The sequence below is a fragment of the Haliotis cracherodii genome, unplaced genomic scaffold, assembly GCF_022045235.1.
Source record: "Haliotis cracherodii isolate W230 unplaced genomic scaffold, xgHalCrac1.p SCAF_6, whole genome shotgun sequence".
Classification (NCBI taxonomy): domain Eukaryota; kingdom Metazoa; phylum Mollusca; class Gastropoda; order Lepetellida; family Haliotidae; genus Haliotis; species Haliotis cracherodii.
Window position 1 is genome coordinate 45537231 of NW_027266319.1, and position 19422 is coordinate 45556652.

Here is a 19422-nt window from a genome sequence, read left to right on the forward strand (position 1 = left end):
TGCCTATTGATGTGCCTCTCAGCCAAAGAACCACTTCATTGGACACTGTTAAGGGAGCGATCTCTATTTGCCCAATGACAATTGGAGCACACATTATACCTGCCACAAGGACCATCAGTATCAACAGCTGTAGGCGATGGTGTTTACCTATTACCTGTTATGTATTATAAATTCCCTCTAATTCTTGCAATGCAGATATGACATCACATTTATCATACATGAGACAGGCAATCTCCTTGTCACCTTGGTCTGGGGCATTTGCGCTCAACCTTTGAATAAGTCCAGATGTTATTTTTCCAGCCTATCTTAAGTGCTTATTCATCTTCTCAAGGCTATGGCGTTAACTGACTATAAAAGTCCAGTTTCCACAATTGCCGACCTAGGCTGACCTAGTCTGGAATTACATTTTGGCTGGCCAATCAAAATCAAGTAATGAACTAGACAATATACAATATGGATTTCAACATGCACATTTCGATCGACTGCAGGATTTGCAAAGCATGTGTACTGCCAACTGGGCATCGACAGATATTTTGAAAACTTTTCATGTTTTTAATTGAAGATGCTCAAGTGATTTGATGCAGTCCATGGGTGAGACCCATTTTATTACAATATAAATCTTGATTATCGAGGGAAAGTAAATCCTTCTCTGATAGGGAATAAAAATGTCTGCACCCAGATTTCCTTTTCAAATGAGATAAGTAATCAAGGAATGTGGTAACTTAAGTACAAAACCGGAGTGAGTGAGTGAGTGAGTGAGTGAGTGAGTGAGTGAGTTGGGTTTTATGTTGCTTTTAGCAATGTTCCAGCAATATCACAGCAGGAAAAACCAGAAATGGGCTTCACATATGGAACAAAACCTAAACAAAATAAAGTGTGAAAACTAAACCACCAATAGTTTGCTAAAAGGTTTGAAAACAATTTCATTGCTTCTCTTTGCACACAGAGGAAGTGACATTTACCTGTATCATGCATGCACAGTTGCTTGATTGATGATAATATCTTCCACATAACTATCAGATAACCTGACAGTAAAGAAGAATGTCTGATGAAAATTAAGATTTTATGGAAACTTACAGCTGTGATCAAATAAAGGTATTATATTTGAAGGAATTATTTATGTTGAGAAAATATTCATCAGTCAGTGTAAAGCACATGGCAAACCAACTGCATTTCTTTCAAAATTCCAACAATGATATTTTTAGGTTGTTGTTTATTTGTGCTTAGTCAATGGTTCTGTTTGCCTCATATGTGTGAATTCCATTGTGTTAACTCAAAAAGAGGAGAAAGCTCTTCATTGGTGGTACTAAGACCAAGTATTTAAGATCACAAAAATATTAATCAAGTATTTGACATAGTTTGCATATAGAGTATGCTAGTCACAACAGACAATACTCATTACAGCTTGCTACCCGTGAAGGTCTGGGTTGAGAATTGGTCTTCAGCAACACATGCATGTCCTCAGAGGTGACTAACGGGATCGGGTGGTCAGACCCGCTGACTTGGTTGATGCATGATTACGTAGGTCAATACTGATGATGTCAATCACTGGACTGTCTGCTCCAGCCTCAATTATTTCCAGACTAGATTGGAATATTGCTGAATGCAGCGTTAAACAACAAATAAATATACAAACAATACAGCCTGGAGAAAATCATTGGGTTATGAACAAATGATTTCATATGTACCTGATAATGAGTGGTAATTTACGATCCTGAGAAATTGCATCTTGATTACTTTTCAAACAAAAGTATTAGCAAATTATTATGGTATGCAAGAATTATCTAAAAAAAATATGTCAATTGAGGATTCAGAACCTGAGACATGACCAAATAAATACAAAGACATCTACATACATCTTTGGGCAATATTAAGTTGGCAAGTCTATTATTAGTCAGGTTCAAGCTGAAACCATACAAAACAACAAACTTACATGCATGTCCTCATATACGAAACACGGCCTGTCACATTAATTATTCACTCTATAATCCAAACTACAGTAACTGTAAGTTGCTGTGTCAACTTATACGTGAATAAACAAGAAGAGTGAACTTCTAAATAAACCTTTTTACTGAGGTAAGTGTTTTCATACATGAGCACGGGCTTCTGGTGGTTGGCCATGTGTGGTGTTTCAATATCCTGTGTTATCCAAACACTAATTACAGAGACAACAAGAAGCATGTCTAACTTCACACGTTTACTCTCTGAGGCCATTACCTTAAAAGCCTGGATTAAAAGCCAGTCATTACTTGATATTGCAACATCCCTTCTTCTTTAACGGTCCATGAGTCCATAGGAAACTTTGGCACACACTCATAGATAATATCAAAATTATACTGGCATCGAAGTCAGTTTACATTATTTTGAATTAACGTTTAGGGCAGCATTCATATTAATAAAGCTATTAAACTATGAAGGCCTTATAACTGTAAGTGAATCAAATTAGTGGCCATGACCTTACTGTTCTGTTAACATTCACTCACATTAACAGAATAGAATGACTGTTAAATGAAGGCTTCTCTCGTCAAGTCTCTTTAGCACTGTTCCCATTTTCCATACTTTGTCATTTATAGTGAATGGATTCATCCTGACAGTATCACCTTCTTCTAGTGGCTTTAAAGGGGCTCTGATCTAAAGCAATTCCCCGGGACTGGTTGTTGCCTTTGTTATTGTTTTTTCCCCGTGAGTACCCGGATGATACGCAATGCATCTGAGCGTGACAAGAGACTGGGCTACCGTCTGCAAGGACAGCTAAATAAACTTGGAGGCAATATTTGTTTTACTCATTTTTGAACACTGATTGGTTAACCGTGATCTATAAAGATTTCGACAAAGGGCGCATGTTAATTAATTTCTTCAGCCCAAACAAACAGACAAAAAGAATGGCGGAGCTCATCGGATATCGTTGTTTGGAAATACCCCTGATTGTTATAGTTTAATAATAAAATAAAGTTTCCATGCAGTGAAAGCATTTACTTTTTTGTAAATCAACGGATCGTTCCTTGTCATCAAAGGATTAACAGAAAATACATTGATTGATTAATCACTGTTATCTTGCACAGTGGATATGTCAAAAGTGAGTGTTTTCATGTCTAGGTTTACTAAAACAAAGGGAATACACTCATATGGCATATAGTGCCGATGTAAAAACAACATACTTTGTTCAAAGGGTTAACCGATAATACGTTAATTGATTGTTCATTGTTATCTAACTCAGTGGATTTTTTTAGGAACCGTGGACGTTTAGAAAATAATTGTCATGTGGGCTTTCTCAGCTGACCTTTCAGACTTGTCACCTAAGTGAAACACCTGAAACAATCTAAGTGATCAGTTGAGAAATGAACACAGGTTATAATATCCCGAAACGATATATATATATTTTATATTTGATTGTTACAGAGACACATGACATCAAATAAGTTTCTTTGTATAGCTGCAGACCTGTAGCACTGGACAGATTCATTCTTGTTCCTCTACGTCTATGTTGGGAAATTCTTCGATGAGCGATAAACATCGTTTTCACAAGTCTTTGCCTTTGTAAGGGTGTATATATTACAGTCAGTTTGTAAAATGTGATTCTCTCAGGCAATTTATAAAATGTGTAAATATTTCAGTCATTTGGACTGAAAAATCTGTCCATTTCTTTAACAGCTTGACTAAAATTGTTTAAAACGATCAAAAGGGCCTAAAAACATCACAATAGATTATTATGGCGGACTAGAAGCCAAATAATATAGAAATGTACTTTTCATCGTAACATTTTCAGTCTCTTGGTGATGATATTAAACATAAAAATGTTTGGAATAATAATACAGATGGGCATATTTTTCAGTCAATTTGTAAAATAACTGAATATTGAGGTGTTTAATAAATTTTCAAAGTGAAAATTTTGCAATTTTTTACTGTAAAAATATAAACACGATAAAATAAGCAATGCTCAGGAGAAATATTTACTTTGTGTTGCAAGTAAAAATAGTGTTAACGAAAAACGCACAATTACCAAGCAAGCAACTTATCAAAACTTTGTCACCATTATCGATGCTACCCACTAAGATACCTACATTTCCTTATTATTTCCAAAACTGTATTTCATTTTGTTGATCAATGTGACCATACGCCCTGATACTATCAATAAAAGGGACAAATACGCTTACGAATTGCGCAGCACAGGTCGCGAACTAAGGGCCTTGTGAGGACTTGAGGTTAAGTGCTCTATGTCCCAATCAATGACAAATTTGTGAAACTCCTCTGAGTAGAAAAACTGAGATCCGTTATCACTGACCAGCTGGTCCGGAATCCCATATCTGGCAAAGTGTGCCTTTAGCTTCTTGATACCTGTAGTAGACTTGGTGTCTGACAAGTAGTCCACTTCCCAGAAGTTACTGTAGTAATCCACGGTTATCAGATAGTCCTTATCATTAAGTGTGAACAAATCTGATGCCACTTTTTGCCATGGTCGTTCTGGTACTTCAGTGGTCTGTAGGGTCTCTTTCTGCTGGTCTGCCTGGTATTTGCAGCACAACTCGCAAGTACTGATGTACTGTTTATTGTCATCAGACATGTGAGGCCAATACAAACTCTCTCTTGCATACCGTAAGGAACCTTCGATCCCTTGGTGAGAAGTATGGATCCTGGTTTTCATTGTAGTTCTTAGGTTGTGAGGTATGACCAGCCTTTCTCCTCTAAATATGAGACCATTTTGTATTGTGATCTCGTCTCTACAGTTGAAGTATGGGTATAACCCCATCGGCAAAGAGTCTCTGTCCTCTGGCCACCCACTTAACACGACTTTTTTGAGTTTCTACAGAGTTTCGTCCTTGTCAGTCGCTTCCCTGATCTGCTTGATCCTGTCATCTATTATCGGCAAAAACTTTGCCATGTTCACCTAGCTGAAAGGCTCTTCAATCTTTGACTCTGTGCTTGGCAAATATGCTCTTGACAATGTGTCTGCCAAAACAACATCTGCACCTTCTTGTACTTGATAGTGGCATCATACTGTTGCATAGCCAGAATCATAGATTGTAGTCGTCTAGGAGCACAGTTTAAGGGTTTGCTGGTTATTGCTTCTAGTGGTTTATGATCATTTTCCACTGTAACTTTCCGACCAAATGTGTATGTGTGGCACATTTGAAGTCCGAAAACAACAGACAGCATTTCCTTTTCAATCTGTGCATATCTGGACTCAGCCGGTGTTAGGGCACAGCTAGCATATGCAATTGGCTTGTCTTGTAACAGCACAGCACCTAGTCCAGTGGAACTTGCATCACACTGCAGTGTCAGTTCTTCAGCTTCATTGTAGTATGCCAATACTGGAGCTTCCGTAACCAGTTTTTTCACTTCAGTGAAGGCTTTCTCATGCGCCTCCATCCATGTCCAGTCCATGTCAGTATGTGTTAATTGTCAAAGTGGTTGCATTACCCCTGACAGACGAGGTAAATATCTTGCAAGGTAGTTGACAAACCCTGGGGTCAATACAAATTCTAATTCCCCCTGTTTTCTTGGGTGCTATCACTAACAAGCTAACCCAATCTGTTGGTTCATCCACAGGTACCAAGATACCAAGTTTCATAAGACGATTAAGTTCTTGTCTCAATTCCTCTCTCTGTGAGATAGGCACTCTGTTTTGATGTGAGACGCTTGGGGGTATTTCCGGATTCACCTGCAGGTGAACTTTGCCAGGCAAGGTCCCAAGTTTCCCTTCAAAATTTTCAGAGTATAAGTCTTAATGATAGTCTCAGAATTCCTTTCTTTGACTAATGTTGGTCCTGGATGTGAAACTGAACTAACAGAAACAAAGTTGTCCCTATTTACTATAACAGTCCCATCTGCTGCAATGCTTTGGAACCCAACAAAGGTACAAGATGATTTGTGTCATCAGACACAATCACAAATTCTACACTGTAAGCCTTCTTCTTTTGGGGGTTTTGAAACAGCAGTGAACCATTCCACATACGAAGCATTTTCGAAGTGGGTGTGACATCAGTATCAGCATTAAGTAATCTCCGTGGTAAAATGTTTATTGACGCTCAACAATCCAACTGGAATAGGTATCATGCTCCACAATCATCTGAGCAAAAACATCTGAGCCTGCTTTTTCCACCTGGTTGCAAACTTCAACATCCGGATCCAATGACACACTGCTGATCACCTCAAGACAATCATCTTTCTCTGCTCCACTGTCTTCATTATCTGAGACAGAGTGAATCTTGCTAGCTTTGTTGTTACCATGTCGACAACATTGCTGATAATGATTCCTTCCCTTACACAGGGTACATGTCTTTCCCCAGGCTGGATATCTGCGTATCCACAAAACTTGCATAGTTGTAAAGATCCTGCCTTCTGTGACATTCTTGGCCCTTGTACAGGTTGAGATTTACCATTCCTCTCTCTGTATTTATAAGACTTGTTTCCTGCTGAATGTCTGCTCTCACGGTGTACATCTTCAGAATTCATGGCTTTGATTCTTACATTGGTTGCCTCAGCACTTCTCCATATTGCAATGCAAGATTTCAGTGACAGTTTAGTTTCCTGTAAAAGCCTTTTCCTGGTGTTAGGGTCTCTGATCCCTGTCACTATTCTTTCCCTTAATAGTGATTCATGTAGACATTCACAAAAGTTACAGCTCTTTGAGAGTGTGCAAATAGCTGTGAGGTATTCCTCAAAACTTTCTCCATCTGCCTGTACACGATTGTTCAAGATGTATCGTTCATATGTCTCATTAGTTTCTCCAATTGTGTATGAATCAAACTTGGCCATAATAGTAGTCACATCCCTGTGCTCTTCTAGCAAGAATTCCATTGCACTGTAGACTTTTAGTGCATCAGTTCCTATAGAATGCAATAAAGCAGCAGCCTGATAATTCATTGAGGAATCATCTAGTTGTGAAACAATCACAAAGTTCTGTCATGCCTGTTTCCACATTCTCCAATTCTCTGCCAAATCACCCGATATTTTCAGCAGCAGTGGAGGTGTCAAATGTGGCAATGGCATTCTCCTACCATGTGGTATCTACGCGCCCATCTGGTCGTCATGTCCGCCTGGTTCACATTCTTCCTGACCATCCACAATGTTCAGCAGTTAGGAAATCGAATGTGAAAATCATGTGAAATGTTCATTCATTCACCAAAGTGCACAATTAATCCACAATCATTAAAATCCTGTAGTCGAGGTCTGAGAAATACTCACTCGCTTGGTGAACTGTACCATCCGCGTAGGCACCCAGCACTACTGACAGTGTCAATTCTTGCGGTAAACTTCAACATCCGGATCCAATGACACACTGCTGATCTGCAAGGGGGGTAACCTAAGCTATTGCTGTATAGTGCTTACCACTAGTTAAGATATAAATCTACATCCTTTTAAAAGAAATACTAACTGAACAAATTTGTTTTTGAAATGAAACATCAAATCAGTCTATGTGACACTGCCCAAGAGGTAAGTGTAGATGAAATGTCCAATGGAGGTATAACTTTCTCCTGAAAATAATAAAGTTAGTGTCTCTGAAATTATAACATTACATAATACTGTTGAAGTCACTTGGTCATTATGAAATGGCTTTAGATCTTGCATAAAGGCATTTATCACTTAATACACTTTAGTGTCAATCAAGGTATTTGTGATTTGGTTTCACAATTCTGCCACTCCTGGTAACTGTCATGTTAGGTTGTGTGTTGTTTTCTGGCACCACCATAGGTCTTGTGTCTTCACTTCTCCTTGTTGTCAATTCTTGTCTCATGTTAGTCTTTGCAACATGTGTTTGAGTGTCTTTAGTGTTGAGTGTTGAGGCAGCAGTTTAGCTGTCTTGTCGAAATACTGTTTTTGTTGCCCTCTCAGTTCTACTAGGCGTTTGTAGATACTTGATGGTTTTCGAATAACTAGTGAAAGTAGACGACATTGGAGTTTCAGTTTTGGTTCTGCATGACATGAGTCGTTGTGCAGGCGATCCTAGATCTTGTTCTCGTGGTGTGTTTCTCTGATTGAGTATGGCAAGATATGGGTAACTGCCTGGTTGAGTATGGCAAGATATGGGTAACTGCCATCTCGACTTGATTTTTCCCAAATTCTTTTGGCAGACTGTACTGCCTTTTCAGCAAGTCCATTGCTCTGTGGATAACCGGGACTGCTCGTTTTGTGTGTGAATCCCCAGGTTTAAGCAAATATTGCAAACTCGCGTGACGAGAACTGGGGTCCATTGTCAGTCAGAAGAGTGTCCGTCACACCAAACCTAGCAAAGTGCCCTTTTAGCTTTCTTATTACAGCTGCAGAGGTAGTTGTGGTCAGAGTGTTCATTTCTATCCAACCAGAGTATGAATCGATGAGCACAAGGTATTCGTTTGAGTTCCAAGTGAATAGATCTGATGCAAGTATTTGCCAAGGCCTGGTAGGAATCTCATGACATTTGAGAGGCTCCTTCTGCTGTTGAGATTTGCAGCTGTTGCACACTGCACATTCAGCTACCCACTGTTCAATGCCAGAGTTCATGTTCGTACATCAATACAGGAAATCTCTTGCTCGTCTTTTACACCGCTCTGCATTGAGGTGTCCTTCATGAATATGTTTCATATAGTCATGCCGCAGTGATGTAGGAACAATGACTCTGTCTCATTTAAAGAGAATGTCGTCGCATTCTGTGATTTCATCTTGAAACGAGAAATATTTCCATGCCTCTGAGTGAACATCTCGCTTGTACTTTGGCCAGCTATGTTTGACTCATTGGCAGATTATTACAAGTTCTGGATCACGACCAGTTTCAGCCTTGAGTTGCTCACTTCTGGCATCTGTCATGGGTAAAACTGTCATTATCTCAAATTCCTAACAGACAGGTACATTTGAATCATCTTTCAAGAAGGCTCTCGACAATGTGTCCGCAACATGAAGTTCTTCACCCTTCTTATAGACTAATTTCAGGCTGTACTGTTGCAAATGCAGAAGCATTCTTTGCAACCGCACCGGTGCAGCAAAAAGTGCTTTCTTGTATATGCTGATCATCAGTCTCTACTGTGACTTCTTTTCCAAGGATATAATCATGGAACTTCTCACAAGCATACACAAGTTCTTTTTCGATCTGGGCGTAATTTACTTGTGTTTTTGTCATAGCCTGTAAGGCATGTGACAACCACTTTGGAGTACAGCCACATCTAGTCCGTTCTTTGAGGCATCACATGTTAGTGTGACGGGTTTGTTAACATCATAGTACCGAGGTGCATTCAATAAGTCGTTTGGTGCCGATGTGGCAGCGTGCGCCAGCAAGAGCCTCCTAATATTTCCTAATGAATGCAACGCTTTCTAGCTCCTACTGAGGAGGAGGCATGCCGAGGGACAAAGATGGCGGACTTGGACAAATGCGGGGCCTGTGAACATTACATTTTTTACATTTAAGAGTAGACATACACTCACTCACTGGTGAAGTTTGATAACCCCATATTAGTGATTACACTTATTGAAAGACTTGTCACTTGTCAAAACCAAAAAAACTCAATTGCTTTAGCTGCATTTTGAAGCCCCTTGCAGCACAGAGTATTTTTCAGTTGCAACCCATGTTAATTTACGAACAGAAAAAAATCCTTTTCATGTGTCTGAACAAGACACATGTATACTCAATAACAAAAGTTCTGTGACACCAATATTTTGGTGTATTTTTCAAATAAGTAAAGTTTGGTTTTCAATATTGTGGTACATGTATGGAATCAAGTCACAAAAACGCAACTGCTACAGAAAAGCATGCATTCCATGCAAAAGTTTACTTTTATGCAAGCTCCATGCATTTCACAACCCAAGAATGGGTATATCAATGGGATTCCATATGCATTGTTTAGCATCGTGCTGACAACAACCACTCAAAAAAACCACAAAAATTCGCAATTATTCAACATTACGAAATGCCACGCCCGCCGTCGGGGCAGTCGTGACCAACTCTTCTTAACCCGGGACAAGCAGGTTACAGAAAGGGGCAAGTGGTGACGAATGGCCGTCGGAGTACAATGAAACACAATCCACCAAGTCACCAATCCATTCAGTTGAATCTTACAACATGCATGCATAGATTACTTTTGGTCAATAATCATAACCAGGAATCCCCAAGTGTTAACTAAAAATACACCCCAGGAAATATTGTTTTTGCCGAATGAGAGCAAGGGTAATACTTTTATTCCTTGACGAGTTTTGTAAAATAAGTATAATCAGTATGACAAACATGCAAGTGTAATAACTTCTTTGTTCCCTATGATTTATTAATCCATTTGAGATTTCCTTTAAAGAAATGCACTGATCACGACATCGTCTGAGAAAACCATAATTGTCAAATGACGTCAACAGTCTTCAGCTATGATGTCATTTCAAGTGTCAGAATAAGATTGGAATAACAATGACGCCCGGGTGACACAAACAATAAACTAGTGCTTGTGAACGATATTGTGCAGATTCGATTTTTAGTTACTCGATTATTACCAAAAGGTAATTAATTATTTTTATCTGATTTATGAGACGTTTTCTTGCCGTTTTGGCAAAAGAGTGACATGTCTTACCGATGTATTTAATTTTTCCCCTTAATAACTGTTCAAATCATACTGAAATTAAATATATATATATGAACATAAACATCAAACCATTATGTTTTTACCCATAAGTGGGTAAATAACTGGTAAATACAATACCTGGAATGCAGTTTTATGAAATAGGATTTTTATTTGGGTTCTTAAATCCACATCTTCAATTATAAGGCCGATAGCTTCAATACAGGTTTTCTTATAGGTCTAATTTCAATTTCTCCTCTATGTCGGTGAATCTGGTGATTCATTAATTTTATTACACACCCATAAACACATACATACAGCACTTCAAGAATATATTATTTCATTATTCATTTATATTATGGAATAGTTAATAAATTACGTCTGATCCATTTCAAAAGTACATATAGACGGAATGAATGTCAAATACATATTCTGATTTTTAAAAATATTCTAAAGCAATTTTCTGTATAATTTTAGAATAGTATAGCATCCAAACTTCAGTGAAATTTCCGAAATCAAATAGAGAACCATAGGGATATAGGGTTTCAGGATTTCCAAAATACTTGGATAATTTTTTAGCTGATGAATTCTAACTCATCACTGATTTATGGATTGCTAAGGGAACAAGATATTTATAGTCAAAAGATATGTGATCATTGTTCGGTGGAAAGTTAACTTGTGGATAAGATATAAGATATATATGCTGAACCAGAAGTCCTTATTCACCTAACGTTCCAATTCTATTATATTTCATTTACCCCAGTATGTTTGTAAATAGGGTAGGACACGGATATAATAAACACGCATACAGCAAACAAACTATTACAAAATCCATGATTTATCTCCTACGTATTTTCATATAAAATGTATGTACATAACAAACTCTCTACTGCGAACTGATATCTGATCCCCGACAAGCCCATCTACCACTAATTAGTGACGTGTACAGCGAACTGAGAAATCTCACTCAGTGTCAAGTATCACTGACAATTGGTTGTTTGCAATCAGCGGTGAATCAACACAATCACAGTCTATATTTTGATTTTCCAATAAGTCGGTAGTTTTCCATGAGTTGGGTGCAACGTTTATCACGATAATGCCATAAAATAGAGTTTTGTTGTCTGATCGGTGACAGTCTAACTAACGGTAAGTTTATTGCATCTTTATTCTAAACAATAATATACTGAACTGCAAAAGAAATGTCACCATGGATGGATATATGAGAAACCTTATTTGTCCAAACACTGTAAACATACTTTGAGACATATTAAAAAGATGAAACTTTGCAAAACTGATCATCAAGGTTGAAATTAAAGTGCAAAATGTTCCTTAAAGTGAAACACAACACTAGTCTCTGAGAAAATGGCATCACAAGTCAGTATCTCTTGTGTCCGCCATGTGCATTGATGACTGCTGTGCAACGACGATACATGGAATGGATGAGGAGGTTGATGAAGGCCATAGGCACATGTGCCCACACTCTGAGGAACGCCTGACGCAGTTCAGCTGCAGTTGTTGGCCTGTCTATGAATCACAGGTGCTTAATGGGATTTAAATCCGGACTGCATGGTTCTGATGCTATTCTGCTGGAGTGGTGTCAGAATGGGTCCTCGGTGTGGCCTGTGACAGTGTAGGTGTCTGCTCACTAATGTGTCGCTGGTGTGTCCCCATGGTCTGTCAAGCAGTTTCTGCAGCAGTAGAAAAGAGAGGTCTTGAAGATGCTGTCGCACAATCTGACGATCCTGACGTTGGGTGGTGACCCTTGGTCTTCCACTACGTGGTCGGTCATCTGTAGTGTTGGTGGTCTGGTACTGTTGCTAGAGCCTGTATGTGGTCCTCACTCGAACTTGAAATGCATTGGCTACTTGCCGGGCGGTTTGTCCAGCTTGCAATCGTCCAAGGGATTGGTGTTGCTGATTTCTTGTCAATCCTGGCATCTGGTAGCAATTCAATAACAAATCCGATCTGGGTGGATTTTTATAGGGCAAGAAATGGGGGAACACATGTGCACTTCAATTTGCACGGAACTCACGTGCATCGGGTTACCATGGCCGCTGCCCTGATGCGTTTGGGGCGATCGGTTTTATTGTCATCTGCTTTGTTTTTTATCATCAAATTTCATTTTTCTGGACAAGGTTATGTTAAATTTTAGAAACTTTGACAAAAATTACCCAGATATTTAAATGACAACTTTTCATGCAATGTTACTTGTAGTGATGTTTCTTTTGTGGTTCAGTATACTTTACATACACAATGTTCAACAACAGGCCTCGGCCTATTGAACACAGGCCCCTAGTTTGTTCGGCTCACAATTGTCTCTCTTGATACCATCCAGAGCTTGTGTGTGAGTTTGATACCAGTGCCACTGAATGTCACTCTGTAGCAGGTCTCTCAAGGGTGCTGCTTTCTCACTGAGATGAGGAATAAACTTGGCAAGGTACGTGACCATACCGAGAAATTGTCTGAGCGATGGAACGTCATCTGGAGTCATCATTTCAAAGATGCCGTTACCTTCGCAGAGTCTGGTTTGACTCCTTGATCAGTTAACAAACGTCCAACAAAACTGACCTCTTTCAGTTTGAAGTGAAATTTGTCCTTGTTGAGTTTCAGCCCTATTTCAGGAGCTCTGTCCAGCACTTTCACTGCATTCTTGTCATGCTCTTCCTCATTTTCACCCCATATTATATCGTCCATTATACTCTCATTGCAAAGCATGTCCATGTTCTTCTGGAATGCCTCACTTGCTGAGGTGATAGTAAACGGCATGCACAAGTAACAATATCTGCCGAATGACATGTTAAAGGTGGTAAGCAGTGAAGCCTCATGTGTCAAAGGTATCTGCCAGAACCCTTTCGAAGCGTCCATTTTGGTGAATATCTTTGCTTATGGCATTCTGGACATTATTGCCACAGTCGATTTCATTGGATAATGTTGTTTCTTCAATGCACGGTTGAGAACTTTGGGGTCAATACATATCCGTCCACTGTCCAAACCCTTTTTCTTTGTCACTACCATTGCTGACACCTAATGGTGTCACCGCTGTAAGCTAATTTGACTGCTCCTGATCTGGAAATCAGTTCTTTGTCTCTCACTTGTTTGAACAAAGGGAGAGGCATCACGTTGCATTTAGCACCAGTGTCAACTTTAAAGCTTGCTGGTTTGACATTGATTGTGATTTTTGTATGTGCTTCTGATGGAATGTTATCTGTACCATCTATCTCTATAGTGTCAACAAACAAGCACTCATTTACTTCTTGTTCATACCAGTCATCTTGAGTTTCACAATTGCCAACTGGCTGTAGATCATGAATGGTTCGCGATCCTTGATACTTCACAAAGTCAACTTCTGTTAATTTCTGTGTGATTTCTTGTACCCCTTTTTCTGATAGTTCTTTGACATTACACAAGGTCTCAGCTTTAGTTAATGTCAGGTCTATCTCCTTCAATAACAATTTTCTCAAATGATCTGATGCTATTCCACACACGATTCTGTCTCTCAACATTTCATCTTTAAGAACTCCACAATAAAACGTATTTGCTTTGGTGTGTAAATGTTTGAAAATTTTCACTTTCAGAATGATGTGTCTGAATTCGGCGACAAACCAGTTGATATAAACGCCAATGTCCATTGAATTGAGGACAGATCATTAATCCGTGAAGCAGGTAACGTGACATTAGTATAAGGGTTGCGTACTAGCTTCATAAAGTCTTCGTCCAAACTGATAATCCTGAAGTGGAGCATCATGTGTTCCATACTTTCTGACATCTGATCTACAACCTTGCCTGCATAACTCGGCCATGGCTATGTCTGGCGGATAAGTTGAGACGATGTAGGAGCATGACATCCCCCATATTCCAGCACCTTAGGTGGCAAATTTTCGGTCATAGCAGGTAGGAGTACAGGCATGAGGGGATATAACTCCTTGATTAGTTCTACAAACGTATATCCCTACGTATAATCCCTACGTGAGTTGTCAACCTGATCAATGTCTCCATAATACTGGTAATACTTGTAGGCCTATTTAAACATGAATTACGGAAGCTGGAAGTTGCCTGAAGGGAAGACTGAGCTCAAAGCACGAGGTGCTTAAGTGTCTGGACGAAAAATCGACCTGATAAAACAGTAAGTTTTGTATATATTGCTGTTTCTCGGCATTTCTTACTGAGCATTTGTTTTGTAAGCTTGTCACAGTGATGTTGGTATCATGGTCGTTGACAGAACATATGTTTAGTTTAGACAACTAAGATCGCTAAACAATTAATGTCAGAATCGACGCGATAATGCCGACAACATAAGTGCTTCAGTTTTCGTAAACAACATGCCCTCTTTGCTAAGGACGCTTTGCGATGCATTGAGAAGGGAAAGTGGTGGCCACGGATCTTGTTCGGAAGGTAAGTGTCAGTCACAATAATTTATTCTTTGAAATAATGACTCATTGGCAGAGTGCAAAATATTACACCCTTTTTACATGCAGCTGGTATAACTTCCGGTTTATAGATTCTATAATTATTTGGGCAATTATTCAATAATTCATAGATCTTCGATACGAATATACATTGTAAATTTAAGCAGAGATATTATCTTGGAAGCAGTCTTTGGACTGCATCGAATTTAGCTCACCAACCCCCACACAATCCATGTAACTTTTTCTCATATCTCCCCACCCCCCAATAAATGACCAGTCCAAAAAAATGAATCTTAAATAATCATAATGCTCATAATCATAATGCCCCCGTCCCTTTCTCTGTTTCTTAAAAATTGCTTCAGCTCTGCACCATCCGATGGCTGAAGCAAGGCTGAGGGGAATCAAGTTCATCGTCCTTCAAGTGAGTGCCTTTTAGATTTTCAAATATTTTTATTCCCCCCGACATATAATGATGGGGGGATATAGCCATCAGTATGTCCGTCTGTCTGTCTGTAATCATTGTTTGTCCGGAGCATATTTCCTAAACCGTACAACCCAGCTTCACAAAACTTAGTACATTTACCAATCAGGCTCAGTAGTAGTGCCTTTTGCTATTTAGAGATTTTCGGAATTTTTTTATTTTTGTCGTTTCCATGGAAATATGATGAACTTAGGAAATTTGAGGGTAGTGCTCTTGTCCGGACCATATCTCCCGAACCATACACCTTAGCTTCTCAAAAGTTTTTACACCTATCAAGCAGGTTATGTAGTGGTGCCTTTGCTATTAACAGATTTTTTCTTTTTTTTTTCTTTTTTCAATTTAAATTGAAAATTGATGAACTTAGGGTAATGTCCTCGTCCTTGAGCATATCTTCTAAACCATGCGACAGAGATTCACCAAACTTTATGCACACATCAATCATGTTCACTTGTAGTGCAGTTTGTTATTTGAAGGTACACTCAGTTTACCGACATGCCACGTTGGGGGGATATGTCATCTTCCGATGACTCTTGTTATTTATTTCAGGAAGTTATTATTTATTATTTCCTCCGTGTGAAAGGTACACACATTTGTCATTTAAGCCAGAAGTGTGAAAGGTTCACACATTTATTAGGGCTGAAACGATACATTGATGCACTGGTGCATCAAGTTTTCATGCAAGATACACGATATCTTTTTACACTTGCTAAATTAAGTTTCTTACTACTTGTATAATGACACCCAAGTGTCAGTCAAATATTGCAAGTATGATGTAATTAGTATTTCAAATTCACTACTACAAAATAGCCGCTATGAACATTTATAGCTTTTCCTTTTGACCCTGGTCTGAAACATTTAGTCAAGAAGTTTCCACACAATTTGACATAAAAATGCATAACATGATCTGTATGGTATGTGACCTTCCTATATCGTTTCACCCCAAACATTTATAATTTCATCCACAAGTGTGAAAGGTTCACACATCATTTATTATTTCATCCACAAGTGGGAAAGGTTCACACATCATTTATTATTTCATCCACATGTGTGAAAGGTTCACACATTTATTATTTCATCTACAAGTGTGAAAGGTTCACACATTTATTATTTCATCCACATGTGGGAAAGGTTCACACATTTATTATTTCATCCACATGTGGGAAAGGTTCACACATTTATTATTTCATCCACATGTGGGAAAGGTTCACACATTTATTATTTCATCCACATGTGGGAAAGGTTCACACATTTATTATTTCATCCACATGTGGGAAAGGTTCACACATTTATTATTTCATCTACATGTGGGAAAGGTTCACACATTTATTATTTCTTCACAAGTATGACAGGTTCACATTTTGATGTGCATATTATGTGTGTTGTTTGTTTTCTAACAACAAATTATATATAGTTACTGTAGTGCAAGTCAAGATGTTACTACTTTACAAAAGTCAAGTTTTAGTATTGATAACAATGATGGCTTAAGCTTCCGTACTGACAGAAATACTGAATTGTTGACTTTGGAGTTACAGGGATCTGTTTTAAAATAATTGTAGTTTTTGACAAAATGGAAACTATGACATTTGTGTGCTCAAAAATTCATTAATAGTCCATATATTTTACAGTTATATTTTTCAATCAGGTTTTTTCTCTTTTACAGTAATTTATTTCAAATGACTTGAGAGCTATGACCACAACTGCAATTTTGGGAGAGAGAAAGAACTTGATGCGGAATTTGAAATGACACTGCCCTTAGTTCAAACATAGAGGGATGTAAATTGTGACAAGTCATCTTCCTTTCTTAGCATATGAAGCTATAAACAATTACATACATTTAGCCATCTGATGTCTGAGTGTCATGCTGAAATGTTGAAGCATGTGACTTACAAAGTTGATATTGCAATTGATGACGATGGTTCAGTTGTGGAGGGGCAGTGTGAGTGCGCTGCAGGCCAGGGTCCATCAGGACACTGCAAACACTTTTGTGCAGTTTTATATGATGTGCACAATTTTCAACAACTGGTGACGTATTAACAGAAGAAACATGTACACAAAGATTGCAAACCTTTCATAAAAGTAAACCCTATAAAGGCAGTCCCATTAAGGCGGCTGATCTTGATTTATGCAACAGTGAAATGAACGTCATATTTGACCCACGACCAGTTCCGTATCGCAAAGTGTCAAATTACCCTGACTTTTTCCGCAATTTTTGGTTAAACCACCTGAGTGTCAATACATTTCCTCAAATGTTTCCTCCAGGAAATCCATTTGCTGTAAATCATGATCATGACTATCTTGCATTATCTTTAGCTGACCAATACCTGAAATCTCAGAATATATCAGAAATATCAGATATGCACAAAACCAACATTGAATTAATAACCAGCGTCAAAAATTGGCACTAGTCCTGTAGTCCTTACCAAACTGCCCAATAGTAAAGGTATCCTAAGGACTAGTAGAAATTGGCCCATTTTTAGGGTTTTGCTATATGTTATTATCAGGACTAGTGGTCAAAAACTGTTAGTTTCTAACCCTGATAACCCGTAAACAGTCAAAGAGCGAGGAATGGAAGACTAAACACACAAAGATAATTTCTTCTTCCAATTTTGGGAAAATTTGTTTGGCAACAGACAAAAATGATTTTCATGAACTTGCTAGATCAATGACTAAGCCTTTTGGGGACATCCACAACTAAGACATGGCAGAAAATGCGAAAAGGTGGCCATTAAAGCTTTTGAAAAGTCAAGTGGTTTCCAAATCTCACCTTGTGGCATGTTTGTGTCAGATGTTCATCCATTTCTCGCAGCTTCACCAGCTTCACTACTCGGAGATGATACTACCGTTGAAGTGAAATGTCCATTTGCATCTTTTGTTTGTTTGTTTGTTTGTTGTTTAACGCCGCACTCAGCAATATTCCAGCTATATGACGGCGGTCTGTAAAATAATCGAGTCTGGACCAGACAATCCAGTGATTGACATCATGAACATCGACCCACGCAATTGGGATCGATGGCATGTATCAACCAAGTCAGCGAGCCTGACCACCCGATCCCGTTAGTCGCCTTTTACGACAAGCATAGTCGCCTTTTACGGCAAGTATGGGTCCATTTGCATCTAAAGACCGTCCAATCTCTGAGATAACTGTTCCCTTATTTCCTGATGGAAAACTTACCCTTGACAATAGCAAGCTATATTTCTTTTAAGTGCAAGGGCAGCTCTACTGTCCTGGTAGAAAACAGTGCATTTTTATTGTATGCACGCTGGAAGATTTGAAATATTTTACTGTATCCCGAGATGATCATTTCATTGAATCTATGTTTGAAAAACATGTGGCATTTTATGACACCTTTTTCAAAAAGGCATTGCTTGACAAATTCTATTTCAGAGATTATGACGGATATTCCTGGCAATCAATAGTCATCAGCCATAAAAACAAGAAAGACTGAATCAATGTCTCAATGTTTAACATGAACACATTATATTCTGCATATATAGACCTTCACAAACATGAATAGTTATGAAAAAACTTGCAGAGCTCCATTTAAGGATTAAATTTCACCAAATGCATGTTGACGTGAAAACAGTTGCACCAGACAAAACCAGGTCGACCCCTGGTCCCATACATGGATGCATTCAATAGTCTAAATAAATACAATATGTCACATGTCTTTAAAACAGTTAGTACTTACTGTTACAGCACTATGTGACAATGGCAACCATCTTTTAACTACTCCAGTAGTTAATAGTTGTATAATCTAAACATCACAACATACACTCTGGTCTCATACATGGATGCATTCAATAGTCTAAATAAATACAATGTCAGATGTCCTCTAAGACATTTAGTACTTACTGTTACAGCACGATGTGACAATGGCAACCATCTTTTAACTACTCCAGTAGTTAATAGTTGTATAATCTAAACATCACAACATACACTCTGGTCCCATACATGGATGCATTCAATAGTCTAAATAAATACAATGTCAGATGTCCTCTAAGACATTTAGTACTTACTGTTACA

The 19422-nt window shown here is 38.5% G+C and overlaps 1 protein-coding gene and 1 pseudogene across 1 annotated transcript in view; one reads left to right on the plus strand and one right to left on the minus strand.

Annotated features, from left to right (window-relative positions):
• Positions 1–19422, minus strand: part of LOC139445621 (leucine-rich repeat-containing protein 74A-like) — a 582304-nt gene that overhangs the window by 20423 nt on the left and 542459 nt on the right. The gene's annotated exons all lie outside the window — the stretch shown is intronic.
• On the plus strand, positions 14540–18844 carry LOC139445290 (uncharacterized; annotated as a pseudogene).